The 20954-nt window shown below is 48.4% G+C and overlaps 1 protein-coding gene across 1 annotated transcript in view; it reads right to left on the bottom strand.

Annotated features, from left to right (window-relative positions):
- The window catches only part of LOC140395166 (actin-like), a 354441-nt gene that overhangs the window by 315316 nt on the left and 18171 nt on the right, over positions 1-20954 (bottom strand). Inside the window, exon 2 of the mRNA XM_072482668.1 lies at positions 4614-4688. The gene's annotated coding sequence lies outside the window, so the exon portion shown is untranslated. The remainder of the gene's footprint in view (positions 1-4613; positions 4689-20954) is intronic.

Below are 20954 nucleotides of genomic sequence, written 5' to 3'. Positions count from 1 at the left end.
TCACATTTAACAACCTCTTTATACTACTATAAAGCTGCCTGCCCTTTACGAAGCCTATTTGGTCCTCTGCAACCACCCCAGGATACATCCTTCCATCCTTCCTGCCACTAACTTAGCTAACACTTTCACATCTGCATTTAACAACGATATGGGCCAGTAAGACCCATATTTCAACAGGCCTTCCTCTTCTTCGGTATCAATATGATTGTTGCATGCATCATCGTCTCCGGCAGCTCCCCCTTCTCCAATGCCTCATTAAAAAACCCCTAAAGAGATGATGTGCCAGGTCTGTTGCAAGCTCCTTATAAATTAAATGAAAATGAAATGAAATGAAATGAAAAATGAAATGAAAATCGCTTATTGTCACAAGTAGGCTTCAAATGAAGTTACTGTGAAAAGCCCCTAGTCACCACATTCCGTCGCCTGTTCGGGGAGGCTGCTACGGGAATTGAACCGTGCTGCTGGCCTGCCTTGGTCTGCTTTAAAAGCCAGCTCTTTAGCCCTGTGCTAAACCAGCCCCTGTGCTAAACCAGCCCCTAAAATTCCATTGGGTAGCCCTCGGGCCCCAGGGCCTTCACCGACTTCATACCTCTTATAGAACTAGAACATAGTGCAGAAGGAGGCCATTCGGGCCATCGAGTCTGCACCGACCCACTTAAGCCTTCACTTCCACCCTATCCCCGTAACCCAATAACTCCTCCTAACCTTTTTAGTCACTAAGGGCAATTTATCATGGCCAATCCACCTAACCTGCACGTCTTTGGACTGTGGGAGGAAACTGGAGCACCCGGGGGAAACCCACGCAGACACGGGGAGAATGTGCAGACTCGACACAGACAGTGACCCAGTGGGGAATTGAAGTTTAGACCCTGGCGCTGTGAAGCCACAGTGCTAGCCACTTGTGCTACTGTGCTGTCCAGTACTGTCGAGTACCTCCTCTGGTGATCTTTGTGAGGGGTTTCCAGGATTGTAGATGTAGTGATCACAAAGATACACAAAGCTGTTTTTAAAGAACTAAACTAACTTAATTTTAACACTGCTAAATGTGAATTTGACACTTATCCCAAATAGCAAATATACATATAAGAATTGAACTACACTCACTAACACTATCTATATCTATTAACTAGAACAATTATATTTTAACTAATTCTGCAATACACTATGAATCTAATCTCCTCGAGCTCCAACCTAATCTGACCCAGATGTCCAAGAGCCTGTGCAATATATACCACTGCCCCTTAGCTCCCTCGAGTGGCTAGGCTTAATATAATATTAACTCTTTACATGCTGTACATTTGTATAATGTCACCCTTATCTCAGCTCTAAAGACTCCTCAAGCACCTGCCTCTTCTCTTCCGCCAACTGTGGAAACTCAAGTCCGTCTAAAAAACCGTCCCATGTCTTCACCCCTCCAGGTCTGCCCTGTACAGCTCCTTATAATAATCCCTAAACGCCTCATTTATCTTCCCCAGCTCCGACACCACCTCCGACATCAGCCTCCATAGCTGATGCATAACAATCGACTCGCTTCTCCCCGTATTCGTACTGCACCCTCCTTGCCTTACACAGCTGTCCTACTGCCCTCCCCGTCATCAACTTATCGAATTGCCCCTGCAACCTTTTCCTCCTTGCCAATTCCTCCGTGGTGGGCGCCCTCGAATAACCCCTATCTACCTCAACTATCATCTTCATTTCTCTACCCGCATGTGCCTTGTACAAGATATTCTCCCCTTGGACCACCGCTTTTAGTGCTTCCCAAATTGTGACCGCCGACACCTCCCTGTTTTGATTCAATTCTACATAATCTTTAATCACAGCCCGCACTTCATCACAAAACCATTTATCTGCCAACAACCCTGAGTCGAGCCTCCACCTCGGCCTCTGTTCCCGTCTCGATCCAAGCTGAGTTTTCAACCAATGGGGCGCATGGTCTGAGAATATTATCCCGGAATACTCTGCCCCCTCCACCCTAACCAAAACCTCCTGGCTCACCACAAAAAAATTGATTCTTGGATTCTCTCTATAAACATGTGAGAAAAAGGAATACTCCCTGCCCCCGGGTTCTTAAAACACCACGGGTCCACCATACCCATCTTTTCCATAAACCCTCCCAGCTCCTTTGCCATTCGGATTCTACCCATTGACCTGGGGCTCGATCTATCTACCCTCGGCTCTAGGACACAATTGAAATCTCCTCCCATAATCAACTGGTGCGTGGCCAAGTCTGGCATCACTGCCAGCAACCCTCTCATAAAACCTACATCATCCTAATTTGGTGCATATACGTTCACCAATACCCCACTCACCATCACATATCTCCTACCTGGGTCCCTCACTTCCTTCGCGCTCACAAACCCCGTTTTCTTGCCCATCAGAATGGCCACCCCCTGCAACTTTGAATCAAACCCCGAGTGGAATGCCTGACTCACCCAACCCATTCTTAGCCTAATCTGGTCCTTCATGCAGAGGTGCATCTCCTGCAGAAAGACAACCTCCGCCTTTAAACTCCTGAGGTGCACAAAGACTCGAGATCTTTTCACTGGTCCATTGAGCCCTCACAGGTTCCATGTTATCAGCCTTACCGGGGGCTTACGCCTCCATTCCCCACTACCATCTGCCATCCTCCCCTTTCAGCTCTACCCCTCTTGATTGCACCCTGTACCTGGCCCATCAAGACGGCCCCTATCTCCGCCCCTGACCATGCTTCTTCTCCAACCTCACCGCGTCATATCCCCGTCCCTTCTCTGCACCCCCTCCCCCCACCCCCATAGCCACATCTCTCAGCATTCTCCCGCACCTCACTTCCATTCACCAGCATTACCTGCCAGCGTGGCAACACCTGCCCAAAGGCTCCTCCTACTGACCATCCTACCCCCCCTCCCACCTCTGACCAGCAGGTGGCAGTAGAGAACAACCACGTGACACTTATCTCAAGGAGTTGATAGAGAGTCTTCGTAGTGGATATTCACAATTTGTAGTAGCTTAGAATTAGTTTATTATAGTTGGTAGTTTTTGATGATATTCTTACAGTTATCTTACCCACACAATTTTAAAATAATAAACTTTGACTAGTCTAAGAACTAGACGTTCTTTAGTGCATTTATTCCTAAGAGTCCCACCTCCACCTCCAATGCCATCACTCTGTCGTAGTGTTCCGCCATCACCCTCTCCATTTATAGGATCTGCGACCCCAGTGCCTCCAGACATTTTTCCACCCTCTCCATCGAGCCCTTCAGGGGTGCCATAGCCCCTTTGCTAGCCTTTGATCCATCCTCTTGCATCTCCTTCCTCTGCTGACGGAAATCTTTCCTGATGAAGGGCATCAACCGTTCCATCTGGGGCCTTCCAACTTGCACTGACTCTTCCCCCTATGCCATCTTTCCAATAGCTGCTGCACCACAGGTCTCTTCCAACTCCTTGGCCAGGTCGGGTTTGATAACCAGCAGAAATGCGATTCCCGGGGAAACTTCTCCTCCGACCTTCAGCTACACTTTTCCGTTGAAGTTACACCCGATTTCGGATCAAAAGAGCTCTATTCCTGGCTTGGGTCACTGTCTGTGCGGAGTCTGTATGTTTTCCCTGTGTGTGCATGAGTTTCCTCCGGGTGCTGCGGTTTCTTCCCACAGTCCAAAAATGTGCAGGTTAGGTGGATTGGCCATGATAAATTGCCCTTAAGTGTCCAAAAATGTTAGTTGGGGTTACTGGGTTACGGGGATAGGGTGGAGGCGTGGGCTTAAGTGGAGTGCTCTTTCCAAGGGCCGGTGCAGACTCGATGGGCCGAATGGCCTCCTCTGCACTGCAAATGCTATGATTCTCTGATTCTATGAAACCGGAGCACCGGAGAAAATCCATGCATACACGGGGAGAATGTGTAGACTCCACACAGACAGTGACCTAAGCTAGGAATCGAACTCGGGTCCCAGGCGTTGTGAAGCAACAGTGCTAACCACTGTGCTACCGTGCTACCCATTAATCCTGCCCTGGCAGCAACGTCTCAGGAACAGAGAATCCGGCCGCCAAAATTCTAGATTAATCATCCAATTTAAACAAACTCCCTAAGTATTTCCAAGGTAGACAGGGAGAACTGTGGCAACAGGTGGGGAGAAAATAAGGAGTGTGATAGCTTCTTCAAAATTCCAGATAATTTTGAATGCAATATGAAGATGGCCTGATCTCTGGTTTGCGAAGAACCCAAAAGATAGAGTAACACTGAATTCCATATCTATTCCAACAATTTTGGTCACAGTTTTTAGCATTCAAACCATGCTTCTTGAAAATGCACAACCAGGCTGGCTTTAACATCCATGTTACATGAATGGGATAAATAGACTTTCGAGTTCAGGAGTCAGCAGTGTGAAATTACAGTTCAGATGATTTGCGAGGCATCCCATTTGTTAGGTAAGAGATCACAAGATCTATGCAAGAGCACATGTGGTTCAATTGAAGTTTCCCAGATAATTAAGTTAGGATAAATGCTGGCAGAATATGCCATTAATAATTTATACATTTCGGGAATTATCCTGTCAGGCAGAAAATCTAACCCATTATCTCAATCTCATTCATTTAGCCCATAAATACCATCCAGGAAAATAAAAATATTTAATACTCACTTTTTTATAGTGTATTTGAAATTGTTCTGCAGAACTGATGGATCCAGTATTCCTTTACTGCATGCAGTCACTCTTCTATTTTGCAGAACCAAAACGGAAAAATGTCATATTTCCATGAAAAATACAATTTTGTCAACTAAAAATTTACGAACTCAAATAAGATAAAGCAGCATTAAGTTAGATATCCTGGTCCCATATTGGCTGGCAACTGGGAGATTAACAAATTGGTGGGTGTCGGGAAATTTAACAGCTCATAAAGAGCTGCAACTAAGATTGAAATGGATTGGCAACAAAATCAAGGAACGGCAAAACAAAAGTGACGGTGGAGAATTAATTTGCAGCACGGTAGCACAATGGTTAGCACATTTGCTTCACAGCGCCAGGGTCCCAGGTTCGATTCCTGGCTTGGGTCACTGCCTGTGCGGAGTCTGCACGTTCTCCCAGTGTCTGCATGGGTTTCCTCCGGGTGTTCCGGTTTCCTCCCACAGTCCAAAGATGTGCAGGTTAGGTGGATTAGCCAAGCTAAATTGCCCTTAGTGTCCAAGAAAGTTGGGTTGGGTGGGGTTACTGGGTTACAGGGATAGGGTCGAGGTGTGGGATTGGGTAGGGTGCTCTTTCCAAGGGCCGCTGCAGACTGGATTGGCCGAATGGCCTCCTTCCGCACTGTAAATTCTATGATTCTATGATAATTTAACAGGCAATTGATAGAATGGTGCACTATCCAAACCCCTTTATCTTCTCTTCTTGGTTCCATACTGTTACATTTGGAGCCTCCAGGGATCTCATGCCCTCCAAATTCTTAATTACACACTGCCACTCAGCAACATCTACATGGACACTGACTAATATATTTCTCAATCTCTCTACTGCATCTAATTTGTCATGTTGCTTGTCCTTTATCCAATATTGAATGGACAGAATGTTTTAGATTAAATACTGACACGACCAAAGCCATTGTCCTCAGCCCCCACAACAAAATTCATGCCAAGCACTCACATATTACTGATTCTTTGATGCTTCTCATGCACATCCAGACTCAAGAGGACACATTCAAAATGCAATCCATAAGTGAATGAACTGACACATGTTTTCAAGGATATTTACATGGAAAACCATTGCACTATAAACTGGCTACATAAATCTTGGTTATTTACTGACTTGGGATAAATGCGAATCGGCTCTTTATTTTACTGTTTATGTGCTTCGTGAACTTGCTGCCTAGAAATTCAATGGAATTGCATCTGTTGTTTGGGCATCAAACAGGTGCCTAAGCCTCCAATGTGCCTCAAATGTCTGAGCAGAAAGGCACAAACACCTGCCATATTGCAGCTGGATTTCGGCCCATCAAGTCTACAGTAGCCCCTGAAAGAGCACCGTACATAAGCCCACACCTCTACCCTATCCCCATAACCCAGCAGCCCCGCCTAACCTTTGGACACTACGGGGCAATTTAGCGTGACCAATCCACCTAACCTGCACATGTTTGGACTGTGGGAGGAAACAGGAACACCCAGAGGAAACCCACGTAGAAACGGGGAGAACGTGCAGACTCCGCACAGACTTTAACCCAAGTCAGGAACAGTGCTAACCACTGTGCTACATTCCTGACTGAGCAGGGAGAAGAACATCTGCTTTGGGAGCCTGACATCTGAACTATATAATCAACTGAACAAAGTTGATGGCAGATAATTATTGCTTCAATGCTGGTTGATGCCTGCTTTTGAAACGTCTTTGATGTTGGTGCATCTGTCCTCTCACTTAACACGTACAATCTCTCACAGGCAATGTTGATGATATGACTTCAGTGCCACCTGAACATTGTCCATGTTTCAGTAAGATAGGGAATCATAACCACATGCTAGACCATGAGCTTGATTTCAGTTTAGATTTTGTGATCTTCAAACACTCCCTTCCTCAGTTGGCCAAAGACTGCTCCAGCAGATTTCAGGTGATGCTGGATTTCTTTGTCAATGTTAGCCTTCTGCGAAAGGTACTAATAGTGTTCCACATTTTCCAGGCTCTCATCATGAATCTAAATCAATGGGGTTGAGTCATGTGCATTTTGAGCTTGCTGGTTTTTTGTGACTCATGTTCTCCCTTGGATATTCCTGCCTCAACCTGATGTGCATCAGCAACTGTGTAGTGCTCACCAGATTGTACCCCAGAAGCCTGTCCAGTAATGTTGTCTACCGAGGTGTGTGGCTCTGCGATGATGGAAGGTGCAGGTGATAGCTATGATGCCTCAAAGGTGGTCCCCTGGAGCTCTCCTCCAAAGAGTGTTCTACTGGGTGGTGAGGGTGAGGAATTGACTCCGGATGGCCTGGCGTGAACAGATGGAGGTCCTGCCAAACAATGGACATGTGGTCAGTGAGAGGAAAGGATCATTTTGTCTGACAGGTCATCTGGGTGAAGGAGCAGTGGATCCTCACCTCACTGGCACAGGCCAACCTCGCTGCCAGTGACTGCTCTCTCTTCGGGCAACCCTGTGATTTCCAGGACCCATTCCTCAAAGGGCGAGGATTTGAATCTCTCGGACTCCGCCCCTATCTTGGCCCTTTCCTGTTTATTATGGGCTATCTTCTCCTGTGGAGCCAAAGAGAGGGCATTGTGAGCCACATGCTTGATGGATCAAGCAGGTCTATAGCAGGTGGCATGTGTGGGCACGGCACCTGGAAATGAAAGGGTTGTGCTGGTGGGTGCTGTGGGTTCTGAGGAACAAGTATGAAGATTGGATTGGATTTGTTTATTGTCACGTGTACCGAGGTACAGTGAAAAGTATTTTTCTGCGAGCAGTTCAACAGATCATTAAGTACATGAGAAGAAAAGGGAATAAAAGAAAATACATAATAGGGCAACACAACATATACAATGTAACTACATAAGCATTGGCATCGGATGAAGCATACAGGGTGTAGTGTTAATGAAATCAGTCCATAAGAGGGTCATTTAGGAGTCTGGTGACAGTGGGGAAGAAGCTGTTTTTGAGTCTGTTCGTGCGTGTTCTCAGACTTCTGTATCTCCTGCCCAATGGAAGAAGTTGGAAGAGTAAGCCGGGTGGGAGGGATCTTTGATTATACTGCCCGCTTTCCCCAGGCAGCAGAATGGTGTAGATGGAGTCAATGGATGGGAGGTAGGTTCGTGTGATGGACTGGGCGGTGTTCACGACTCTCTGAAGTTTCTTGCGGTCCTGGGCCGAGCAGTTGCCATACCAGGCTGTGATGCAGCCTGATAGGATGCTTTCTATGGTGCATCTGTAAAAGTTGGTAAGAGTCAATGTGGACATGCCAAATTTCCTTAGTTTCCTGAGGAAGTATAGGCGCTGTTGTGCTTTCTTGGTGGTAGCGTCGACGTGGGTGGACCAGGACAGATTTTTGGAGATGTGCACCCCTAGGAATTTGAAACTGCTAACCATCTCCACCTCGGCCCTGTTGATGAAACCATAGCTTCATAGCCTGAAACAAGAATGAAAAACCTGAAGTTACCCATGTTTTCTGACACTTAACTTTGGCCATGTGGCTTATTTCACGAACAAACCCTTAACACAACTTGGTACTGGGGGTGGGGGGGAAGGAGGATTAACATTGTGTGCACGCACCTTATAAACATATTAAAGATTGAAACTCGTGACAAGATACTGCAGTGAGTCATGGAGAAACACGACTGAACTGCAAGTTCCAATCCTCATTACAGCAGCTTTCAAAATTTACCTTCCTGTCAAGTGTCTTGAACGACATCACAAAACACACCACTTTAAAAAAATTGTTTCAAATATGCAGGAAAGAAAGTCTGTGGAAAATTTTTTTAAGAATCATTCTTTAATTTCTTCAGTACTCCTGCAGTTCCACAGCATGGAATGCTAAATAAGAGCACGGCAGCGAAACTCGAGGCTGACTTTGAAATTGTCTGCCTCCTGCGTGAACACATAATTCCGTGTGCAATGTTGTATTTTACAGGAGAAATCATTGCAGACAATGCTGAATCCGATGATGAATACCACAAAGACATGGATGATGTCCTCGAAGATGAGGCAGAAAGCGAAGGCGTCGAACATGAGCCAGATGAAGACGGGTATGAAATGTTTGCAAATCTATTTTGCAGGAACAATGATGGACTTGATCAAGAGGCCCAAGGTGTGCTGCTCTAGTCGTTTGGCGGGAGTGACGAGGTGGTCACAGGGAACTCCCAGGCAGCCCTGGCCACTGAGAAGGCCGGGAGCACTGAGATGGTACACTCCAAAATAAAAACTGAGATCGCAGTGAGTGATATCTCAGAGGACCAACTACTGAACAAGCTCGTAACAGACAACATCATACCAATCTTAGAAAAGCTTGCTCCAGAGGCACTTGGTGAATCGTCTCAGGCCCCTAAAATAGTTCCAGTAATCGACTTCCTGCTGCTCGAGGTCACTCTATCGGAAGATGAGCGGGAGGATATTGATGATGAATATGATAATATTGATATTGAAGATAAGTGGGAAGATCTTGATGATGAATATGATAATATTGATATTGATGATGATGAGTGGGAAGATATTGATGATGAATACGATAATATTGATATTGACGATAAGTGGGAAGATCTTGATGATGAATATGATAATATTGATATTGATGATGAGTGGGAAGATATTGATGATGAATACGATGAGACTGACTCTGATGATGTTGAAAATGATGACTCTGGGAGTGAGTCAGCGGAGGAACAGATGACTATCTCACTATGCTGCTCAACGGATCACACACATACACTCAAGCAAGACCAGGATCACCCAACGCCTGGATTGCCAGGACCAGAGAGTGTTTAATGGTTCCAAGAATTTTCCTATGGCCATGGTTCATGACTCCTTTCATGAATGATGCTGCAGCTGCATTGTGCTGAAGTCCAGAAGACTGCTGTTCTCAACGGTCTCATGCATTAACATTGTTGGTCTGCTAGTCAGTCACTGCATGGGCATTGCAAACATAGGCCAGGATTTTCCACTCTCATTTGTGTTGGGCTGGTTTGGCGCGAGAGCAGAAAGTACTGAGAGAAGGCCTTAGTCGTCTTTCATGGCGACATAAATGGAGGACACAATTGCCTCTTCACACCATCAATGGGTGGCCGCATTTCCCACTATTCAATGTCGGGAACCTCACTGTAATATATTCGCACATCATTATCAAGCCCAAATGCTGGAATCATACACCCATGTCAAATAATGCATCCACACCGGTTGATGTCGGAATGGTGCGATGTATGGCTGGTTTTAGAAGACATGAACCTGGCAAGCAGAACTTCGAGGGGAACTAATGAGAAGTGCCCCCAATGGAATAGTTAACCGCAAGGCCTGGGAGTGAATCTTGGGACAATGTTCCTGCCTGAGGTGAGAAATCAGGATGTAGTAGAGTGACAAAAACTGTCACCATTCAGTCATGTAGTGTGGGGCAGGGTGTTATGGGGTCTTGTCCAACCAGCATGCAAACTGAGGACTGGGCATCAATCTTGTGACCAGGATATGAGTCAGTTGGCTCTGAGAGGTAGCTGCAGATGATAAAGGGACAAACAAAATGATGCTTAATAGACAAATGCTATCGTCAAGTGTCTCTCTTTGATACTGCTGTTTGGGGGCAATCAGGAATATGGAGTCTGGTGATTTCACTGTCATTCTTCTCACTTATAGGCAGGAGAGAAGCAAACAAAGATGTCAATGGCAGCTTTTGGCACACCATAGCCAGGAGCAGAACCGTCAAGTGGAAGAGGTGGCATGACCTGCTCAGCTTGCAGAAGATGAACCCCAGAGATTCGTTGCTTTGAGGCACCGAACCAGTCCCAGGGCCAGCATTCGACACCTGACATACCTGCAGATGTCCGAGAACCAGTGTCACCAGAGACTACGCATACCCAGGAAACTGTTTGGTCACAGCTTCCACCTGCTGCAAGATTTGGCATCACGGGGACTTGGAGAGCATCCACTGTAAGTTAGTTACTGCAGCGTTCAATTTGTATGCCAATGGATCCTTCCAGTGCTCCACAGGTGACATCTCCTGGATTTTGCAAGCCTCCACATGCAAGTAGATCCAGGAGGCCATGGATGGAATCTTTGCAAGGGTACATAACTTTGTTCATTGCGACTGGGATCAGGCAATGACCCAGGATTAGTGCAGATCTCTGGTTTTTCACAGGTGCAGGGTACCATCGACTGCACTCATGTGGTACTCAGAGCTCCATCAGTAACTTAATATACTCTCCAATATATTTGGCCAGTTTCTCAAACAGAAGTCGGATCTCTTCCTCTGTCAGCGACTGTATCTGCAACCCACATGCGCTCACCTAAACTAGAACCTTGTGGCATCAATCTGTCAACTATGCGAACTGCATAAGCTCCCAATCGATTAATGTTCAGCTGGTCTGTGACCACACCAAACGCATTCTGCAGGCTTGTGTTTGATTCTCAGGGAGTGTGCACAACTCCTACATTCTAAGCCACTCTCTGTGGATCCCTGACATATTTCAGGATCCACAGAGGCTGCAGGGTTGGTTCCTCAGGGACAATGGCTACCAGCTGAGGACATGGATGATGACATCTGAGTGGAGACCACAGAGCAGATGAGACAAGATACAATGAGGCTCAGGCTGCAACTTGCATTTTGGTCTGGTGGAGCCCTGCAATACAACCCACAAGGTGTGTCATAAATTGTCATTGCCCGCTGCATCCTGCACAATCTGGCACTTCATTGTGGCAAGAAACTGCCCGAGGAGGAGATGGAGGAGAGGAACTTCTCCTTTGATGATGAGGACATCGAAGGGGATGAAGTTGAGGAGGTCCTTGGGGGTGAAGATGTCAGCCATAAGGCCATGGCGATGTTCACATGAGACAGACATGCCCATTGTGGCAAGATTCGTGGAGGGTGATAAGGACATCCAGTGGGACCATCCTGTTATCTTCACATGGCATCTGTGAGCACTGCACTCGCATTGGGCTGATGGCAATGCAGTGGATGCCCATAGTCCCTAAATTCCAGCAAAATTATGACAACATGCAGTGGGAACAATCCATAGATCCTCACAGGCTTTATGGAAATGACTCATGTCTGGTTGATGGCAGTGTCATGATATTCAAACACACACATCATGATAGACACACCAACAGACAAATCAGAACACACAACACCACAACCAATGACAGAAAGATATAAAAGCACAGACACGACCCCTGGTGGGCAGTAAGAGCTGCAGAGGAGAACCAGGACACAGCTATTGCCGGGGACACTCAGGGAGACAGCACGTGCAGAGTATCCAGAACGAACTGTATTATAAGAGTTATAATAAAATAGAGTTGTACCACATACAACTGTGTTGGCTCATCTGTGCACCAGAGCACCCAACACCACATGGTACAGGAGTGGATCGATACCTGCCGGCATACCTCAGTGTACACAGACAACCAGCAGTGCCCAGGCATGATGTACGAGCTGCCGGTTCCGCAGGCGCTCCAGTGCGACGGCGACCTCCACGAAAACTGGCGGCGATTCCGGCAAATGTTCGAGTTGTTCCTGGCGGCAGCTGAACTCAAGGACCTGGATGATAAGGAAAAAATTGAATTTCTCCTCATCGTCGCCGGTGCAAGGGCAAGAGCAATGTTCAGAAGGTTCAGGTTCTTCAGGAGGCAGCAAAGGCACGATTACCAGGCAGTCATGGGCAAATTCGCCAAGTACTGTGAAGAATACGCAATCCAATGGGGACTTAAAGGTAAGAAAAGCTGCAGTACTCACCTCGTGGCTGGGATCCCGGAGCCCGAAATCCCGGGCCTGAGAAAAGGCTGGGTCGAGGTCGGCGGCCATCTTGCTAAAGGTATAACGCTAGCACAGTTGCGCGAGAAGTGCGCAGAACCGGAAGTTTCGTTTGCGCATGCGCAATATGGTGCGCATGCGCAGTTAAGAAAACGGCCATCGGTAAAGGAACAGCGATCTGAGCATGCGCAGTCGCTTCCTACGTGCTACATACCGAGCGTCAGGATGTCAGAGGCCCAAGACTGGATCAATTTAAAAAGGAAATGTCCCAAATCCAATTTAAAAGGGAAACGTCCCAAATCAAAAAAACAAAAATCTGTTAAAGCTGTAAAACAACCTTCCTTCACCTGGAATGACAGCACAGTGCCGCAAATTGACCCAGGAGATGAATTTAACCTCCGAAGAACCCTCCGACAAGCAGTTACCTACGCACAAGCCGATGATTCCGACCTTGAATACTTCGATGACGATTTTTACAGTGTTTCCGGACCTCGCGAGCCCAATGATAGCTCCGTGGTCCTATATGACTATGACTCGGACGAACCTTTCGTGTTGCACATTGGCGGCCCCCATATTGAATCCGACGCAGATGCGGATTCATTTTTCGGATTTGAGGATCTTCAACCCAGCAGATATGACGTTCCAACTTATCAGTACCGGATGATGCTGCAGCCTGACATTACCAGACAGGGAGCGGTGCAAGCACACGGAGAGTGCCCTGCTGCCACACAGAGCGTGGTCCACGTCCCGCTCAACGTTCCCGACTCTATGAAAGAAGACATGCAAGACTCCAGAGTGCAGTCCTCGCATGAACCAGAAGTGACTCCAGTGTCACAAGCTTCCACAGCAAGCTCGTGGACAGCCTCCACGATAGAAGCAACGCAAGACTCCAGAGCGCAGTCCTTGCACGAACAAGAAGTGACTCCAGTGTCACAAGCCTCCACAGAGAGCTCGTGGACGGACTCCACGATGGAAGGAACGCAAGACTCCAGAGCGCAGTCCTTGCAGGAACAAGACCATGAGGGTCTAGCAACCTCTGCTGACCAACCAGCGGCAGACGATGCAAGTCTGCCATGCTCCCGTGAACAGCAAGAAGGCTATAACAGCCTACCATGCTCCACTACACAGCAGCATGACCATGACGGTCTCTCATGCTACAATAAAGGGCGCAGCGCTGAAGACTGTTCAAGCCCAACTGAAGACAAGCCAAAGGAATCGCCTCGTCCAAGCCCGAAGAAAAAAGGTTTATGCGCTGACCTTCAGGATCATTGTAGCCGAACAGAGATTAATAATGCAGCACGGCCACAGAAGGATGCTGAGGATTTGCTAACGAAATTAATTGAATGTTTAACTTGCAAGGAGCAGACTGAGAATTGCCAGTGTTTTAGTACGGATCGAAAAAATGGACAAGACATTGATCCTCAGGTAATGGAAATAACACAACCTGAATCATATCTACAGCAGGGACAAATGTCTCCCTTCAACACAATGCCGCAAAATCCCAACTTCAGAGACCAGCAGTTAGTCAGTAATGACTCTTCAAACCTGGAGGGGAACATTAATTGCATTGAACCTATACACACTCCACTGATTATTGAGCAGAACATTGGAGCAAGAATCCGGAGGACACCGACATCGAGTAGCCAGATAACGAATTTAAAACCCACAGCAGTTTCAAGTGAACCAAGTGTGCTTTCCACTAATGATGAAGATGCAGATAAGGTCGACCCGATTATCCATTGTACCACACTAACCCCAGTGATTAAGCAGTTATGTATGGGGAGTATAATGTGGGCAATTGAGAACAGTAAAAGAGAGACTGTGACCATGCCAGTCCCAGGAAAATCAGACCCAGAGACCATGAAGGCATGTACATCAAACAAAGTTACATATGAGGTACCTGAGAAGAAAAGTGAAACGGAATGTTCTTTGGAAAATGGTACAATGTCGATAGAAACAGTGGATCCTATATTCGAGACCATACATATGGGAGAATTTGGGGGTAATAAACAAGGTTCTGCAATGTCTGGGGGAAGATTTAAAGTTCCAAAGAAGAAAAGCCCAAATGAAGGACAATGGCAAGACAATGACAGTCCACCGACATGGTGTGCACCACCAGATGAAAACTCTGACAATTTACCCAACCCTAGTGAACAGCAAGCTGCTAATGACGATCTATCCACGGGATGTGAGACGAGTGACGACAGCATCCCACTTCCCATGCAAAAGGTGCAAGGTGACAGACCTCGCCTAGTGCGTACCGAGGCACTCAACGATCACGGTGGGACCACTGACGACTGCGGTGGCGGCGCACCGCTTCCACCCTCGATGGCTCGAGCCTCTCCACTGGTTGGTGCATTCCTGCATGTTCCGACTCCAGAAGTGCAGCTTCAGGGAATCTCGGCTGCCTCCAGTGAACCTGTTGGGACTCCGGACGGGGGGCATCGACGGAAGGCAGACCGGACTCCAGATGGAGAGCAGCCAAGCGCCGACTCTGATCTGCGCACGCCAGACCTTGCTCCGGACGGGCGGTGTCGCGGCCTCGGTGATGGCACGCTCAGGGTGACGGCAGATGCCACAGCGACAGGGAATGGATCGCGTGGCAGTCCCACTGGGTCGGCAGTGGCAACCAGCACCGGCGGTCCAAGATGGACACACCAATTCGCGCCATCGCCAGACGTTGATGCGAGCAACAATTCTCTCTCCAAGGCGACATGCTTCGACGTTTCTCTGCGGAGTCGCCCTTCCGGCACAGCAGAAGGCCGGAACCAGCGTACACGGTCTTGGCCAACTTCCACATCTGGCACAGTCATCGCCTTGCACGATATTAGTGATGGTGCTACTTCGATGGCAACGACCCATCGGCTACAAGATGCCGTCCACCACAAACATAAAAAGAAAACAGACTCCACCTTGTTCCTGGCATGCAGGGCGGATGGATTGGTGCGTAGGCGCAATCAGCGGGCTTTGTGCCGCCTTCCACGCTCGCAACTGCACCGTACGCACACGCCGGATCCTCCACTGGTTCCCAAGGATGACTTCGTGGAGATGCCACGGATCATGCCCCTTCCATCGCCACCAGAACCAAACCACAGCCAGGGCACCACTAACAAAGATGTTGAATGTTATATTTGCAAGAATGAAAAAAAAACAAGCACTGCATGAAGTACAACAAATGGTAAAGTAGAGACTTCGGCAACAGCATCACCTCCAACAGTCCAAGGTGAACCAGTGTGACCCCAAATCTCCACAGCTGAACCGGCTTGAGGACCAGCCCATTCTTGAGGCGGTCACCCATTAGACTGGACTTATAACGCTGTTAATACGTTCAAAAAGTCAAACACTTCTGTATTATAACCTGTTGTTGTTTATTGTTCCAGACATCGTCTGACCGGACCAATGTTCAAGTTTTTTTTTTCTCTCGCATCCAAGTTTTGTTATGGTACAACCTTGTTAGTGTGACGCACCCGACATCGCCCCATGTAAATAGTTACGTCATAAACACACGCTGTACACAACACAAACGCACACTCTTAGATGCACTCACGACACAATTATATTTATAACCACGTAGGCACTTGTCTTTGTAAAAAGGGGGGATGTCATGATATTCAAACACACACATCATGATAGACACACCAACAGACAAATCAGAACACACAACACCACAACCAATGACAGAAAGATATAAAAGCACAGACACGACCCCTGGTGGGCAGTAAGAGCTGCAGAGGAGAACCAGGACACAGCTATTGCCGGGGACACTCAGGGAGACAGCACGTGCAGAGTATCCAGAACGAACTGTATTATAAGAGTTATAATAAAATAGAGTTGTACCACATACAACTGTGTTGGCTCATCTGTGCACCAGAGCACCCAACACCACAGGCAGCTTACTTGCTCTCCATGATCAAGGTCATATAATGGCATAGTGGGGAAAGTTTAACTTCTCTGATCCTATGCGTCCTTTGTGAGCTGAACCTTTGAGGAACAGTGTCACTGGAGGTAAAAGCTTCTTGGATTGGGGGTGGGGGAGGTGATGGGGGAAGCAGGACATAAGAGCACACATGGAGAATGACTGGAGCCTGTGACACCAGCCCTGTACATTGTGGTAGACATCCTAATTCCCATTGAGGTACAGGCAGAACAGGTATGTTCAGTTTCAGTGAAGCAACACTATCAATCTGCTGGGAAGGTTGTACAAAGCACAAGGAGGAAGCTCTGGATTGTGCATCCTGCCTTTATCTTGTGTAGGAATCAGATTTTCACTTCAGAATGACAGGAACACAACTCTCTGCCACAGAAAGTGTGACATTAGTGGGAATTTATTGACAGAAGTGAACATTATGTACACCCATTCCCACACTGTGCAACTATGACTTCTTAACCTTCGTCAGCCTGCTGCCAGATCTTTGTGCATCCCCAACATCCACAGTAGAGGTGGAAACAGCATGTTGACCGCTATACCCTGTTGTTTGTGATGATCTTGGCAGGCCCCCTCTACAGAGCTGTCAGTATACTCAACACTGCTTTTCCTGCCTGACATCAGACATTGCCGATATTGGTGAAGTTTCCGCCCATAGTACTTGAATCATGCAGGTCTCAAAATGGAACATGTGCAAGTTGACCTTGGCTGTTCTTTGTGGATGTTGTTCTTTGTTCAGTGAGTGTCATTCCCATGGCCCTTGGCGGAACCCTACAGGGGCCGGTGCGGAAGGAAGAAGTGCCCCCACGGAACAGGCCCGCCCGCAGATCGGTGGGCCCCGATCACGGGTCAGGCAGTCTTGTGTAACCAGTCTTGTGTAACTGCCTCATGGCAGTCACATAGAGGCATCAACCAGACGAGTTAAATTTCAAAAGCCAACATGACCACCTGATGAGAATTCAGCTTTCATTTTCAAAAAACGTTTGATAAGGTGTCACACAAGAAATTATTACACATGATTAGCTGTCATGGGATTGGAATAATATAATAGAATGACACCTTAAAGATTGTAGCGTGCGGGTGCGGCGATGACCAGCTGAGTCGCACGTTTCGGCAGCTCCCTGTGAAACGGACTTTTGGGCTCTTGATAGGAGCCCCAACGGCAATTTTGACGGCTAAAAACACTGTGCGGTAAACCAGAAGGGAATCCCCCCTGGATACGGATGGAAAAAGGAGGAGAGAGTGGCCAGATTGCAGTGGATCCTTTAGAACAGCGGCAAGGAAGGCAAGCAAAAACCAAGATGGCGTCGGAAGGTGGCAGTTTAACATGGGGCCCTGAACAACAAGAGTTCTTGAAATGCTGTGTGGAAGAGATAAAAAAGGAAATGAAGAAAGAGCTGTTGGCCCCGATACTACAGGCGATCGAAGGGCTAAAGGAGGAACAAAAGACCCAGGAGCGGGAGCTTCGGGTCGTGAAGGCAAAGGCAGCCGAGAATGAGGACGATATACAGGGCCTGGTGGTGAAGACGGAGACGCAGGAGGCACATCAGAAACGATGTGTGGAAAGGTTGGAGGCACTGGAAAACAACGCAAGGAGGAACAACCTGAGGATTCTTGGTCTTCCTGAAGGTGTGGAGGGAGCGGACGTCGGGGCATATGTGAGCACGATGCTGCACTCGTTAATGGGAGCGGAGGCCCCGGCGGGTTCGTTGGAGGTGGAGGGAGCATACCGAGTGATGGCGCGAGGACCGAGAGCAGGAGAAATTCCCAGAGCCATAGTGGTGAGATTCCTCCGTTTTAAGGATAGAGAAATGGTCCTTAGATGGGCGAAGAAAACTCGGAGCAGTAAATGGGAGAACGCGGTGATCCGCGTTTATCAAGACTGGAGTGCGGAGGTGGCGAGAAGGAGGGCGAGCTTTAATCGGGCCAAGGCGGTGCTTCATAAAAAGAAGATAAAATTTGGAATGCTGCAACCGGCAAGACTGTGGGTCACATATCGAGGGAGGCACCACTACTTTGAGACGGCGGATGAAGCGTGGACTTTTATTGTGGAAGAAAAACTGGAATGAGCGGGTTATTAAAAAGAACGTTCGAACAAAGTGGTGGGGCGAATGTGGGGGGCAAAGAGGGGTTTTATGTACTAATCCTGCGATGTGGTAACTTTTCTCTCTCCCACAGGTGGTGATGGGGGGAGGAGGGGAGGTGGAGGAGATGGGGCGTTGGCCATTGGGGGCGGGGCCAAGGGAGAAGCGCGGGCTTGGTTCCCGCGCTATGATAATCATGGCGGGAATAGAGAAGCAGGAAGGAGGGGGCGTCGCACGGTGCGAGCCGAGGTCACGGGGGGAAGCCGAGGTCAGCCAGAGTTTGCTGACTTCTGGGAGCAACATGGGGGGAGTAATTACGCTAGCGGGGGATCTAGCGGGGGGGGTGGGAGGGGGGAATTACTGGGCTGCTGCTGCTGGGGAGAGGGGGGAGCTGGTATGGGAGGGGATGGGCGGGGGGGCACCGCCTGGGGGAGATACAGCTGCGTGGGAACTGGGTGAGGAGCTGGAAAAAGGTGATGGCTAATCGACAAGGGGGGGGGGGGGGGGGGGGGTTGGGGTAGGAAGCCCCCAACTCGGCTGATCACGTGGAACGTGAGAGGGCTGAACGGGCCGATAAAGAGGGCATGGGTACTCGCACACCTTAAGAAACTTAAGGCAGATGTGGTTATGTTACAGGAAACGCACCTGAAACTGATAGACCAGGTTAGGCTACGCAAAGGATGGGTGGGGCAGGTGTTCCATTCGGGGCTAGATGCGAAAAACGGGGGTGGCTATATTAGTGGGGAAGCGGGTAATGTTCGAGGCAAAGACTATAGTGGCGGATAACGGGGGCAGATACGTGATGGTGAGTGGCAAACTACAGGGGGAGACGGTGGTTTTGGTAAACGTATATGCCCCAAACTGGGATGATGCCAATTTTATGAGGCGGATGCTAGGACGCATTCCGGACCTAGAGATGGGAAAGCTGATAATGGGGGGAGATTTTAATACGGTGTTGGAACCAGGGCTGGATAGGTCGAAGTCCAGGACTGGAAGGAGGCCGGCAGCAGCCAAGGTGCTTAAAGATTTTATGGAGCAGATGGGAGGTGTAGACCCGTGGAGATTTAGCAGACCTAGGAGTAAGGAGTTCTCGTTTTTCTCCTATGTCCATAAAGTCTACTCGCGAATAGACTTTTTTGTGCTGGGTAGGGCATTGATCCCGAAGGTGAGGGGAACGGAGTATACGGCTATAGCCATTTCGGATCACGCTCCACACTGGGTGGACTTGGAGATAGGGGAGGAAACAGGAGGGCGCCCACCCTGGAGAATGGACATGGGACTAATGGCAGATGAGGGGGTGTGTCTAAGGGTGAGGGGGTGCATTGAAAAGTACTTGGAACTCAATGATAATGGGGAGGTCCAGGTGGGAGTGGTCTGGGAGGCGTTGAAGGCGGTGGTTAGAGGGGAGCTGATATCAATAAGGGCACATAAAGGGAAGCAGGAGAGTAAGGAACGGGAGCGGTTGCTGCAAGAACTTTTGAGGGTGGACAGACAATATGCGGAAGCACCGGAGGAGGGACTGTACAGGGAAAGGCAAAGGCTACATGTAGAATTTGACTTGCTGACTACAGGCACTGCAGAGGCACAATGGAGGAAGGCACAGGGTGTACAGTACGAATATGGGGAGAAGGCGAGCAGGTTGCTGACACACCAATTGAGGAAAAGGGGAGCAGCGAGGGAAATAGGGGGAGTGAGGGATGAGGAAGGAGAGATGGAGCGGGGAGCGGAGAGAGTGAATGGAGTGTTCAAGACATTTTATAAAAAATTATATGAAGCTCAACCCCCGGATGGGAGGGAGAGAATGATGGGCTTCTTGGATCGGCTGGAATTTCCCAAGGTGGAAGAGCAGGAAAGGGTGGGACTGCGAGCACAGATCGAGGTAGAAGAAGTGGTGAAAGGAATTAGGAGCATGCAGGCGGGAAAGGCCCCGGGACCGGATGGATTCCCAGTCGAATTCTATGGAAAATATGTGGACTTGCTCGCCCCGGTACTGACGAGGACCTTTAATGAGGCAAAGGAAAGGGGACAACTGCCCCCGACTATGTCTGAAGCAACGATATCGCTTCTCTTAAAGAAGGAAAAGGACCCGCTACAATGCGGGTCCTATAGACCTATTTCCCTCCTAAATGTAGATGCCAAGGTCCTGGCCAAGGTAATGGCAATGAGAATAGAGGAATGTGTCCCGGGGGTGGTCCACGAGGACCAAACTGGGTTTGTGAAGGGGAGACAGCTGAACACGAATATACGGAGGTTGTTAGGGGTAATGATGATGGCCCCACCAGAGGTAGAAACGGAGATAGTAGTGGCGATGGATGCCGAGAAAGCATTTGATAGAGTGGAGTGGGATTATTTGTGGGAGGTGTTGAGGAGATTTGGTTTTGGAGAGGGGTATGTTAGATGGGTGCAGCTGTTGTATAGGGCCCCAGTGGCGAGCGTGGTCACGAATGGACGGGGATTTGCATATTTTCGGCTCCATAGAGGGACAAGGCAGGGATGCCCTCTGTCCCCATTATTGTTTGCACTGGCGATTGAGCCCCTGGCGATAGCGTTGAGGGGTTCCAAG

Source organism: Scyliorhinus torazame, chromosome 18, assembly GCF_047496885.1.
Source record: "Scyliorhinus torazame isolate Kashiwa2021f chromosome 18, sScyTor2.1, whole genome shotgun sequence".
NCBI classification, from domain to species: domain Eukaryota; kingdom Metazoa; phylum Chordata; class Chondrichthyes; order Carcharhiniformes; family Scyliorhinidae; genus Scyliorhinus; species Scyliorhinus torazame.
Note: the sequence above shows the minus strand (reverse complement) of the source record. Positions and strands in the feature narration are given on the sequence as shown.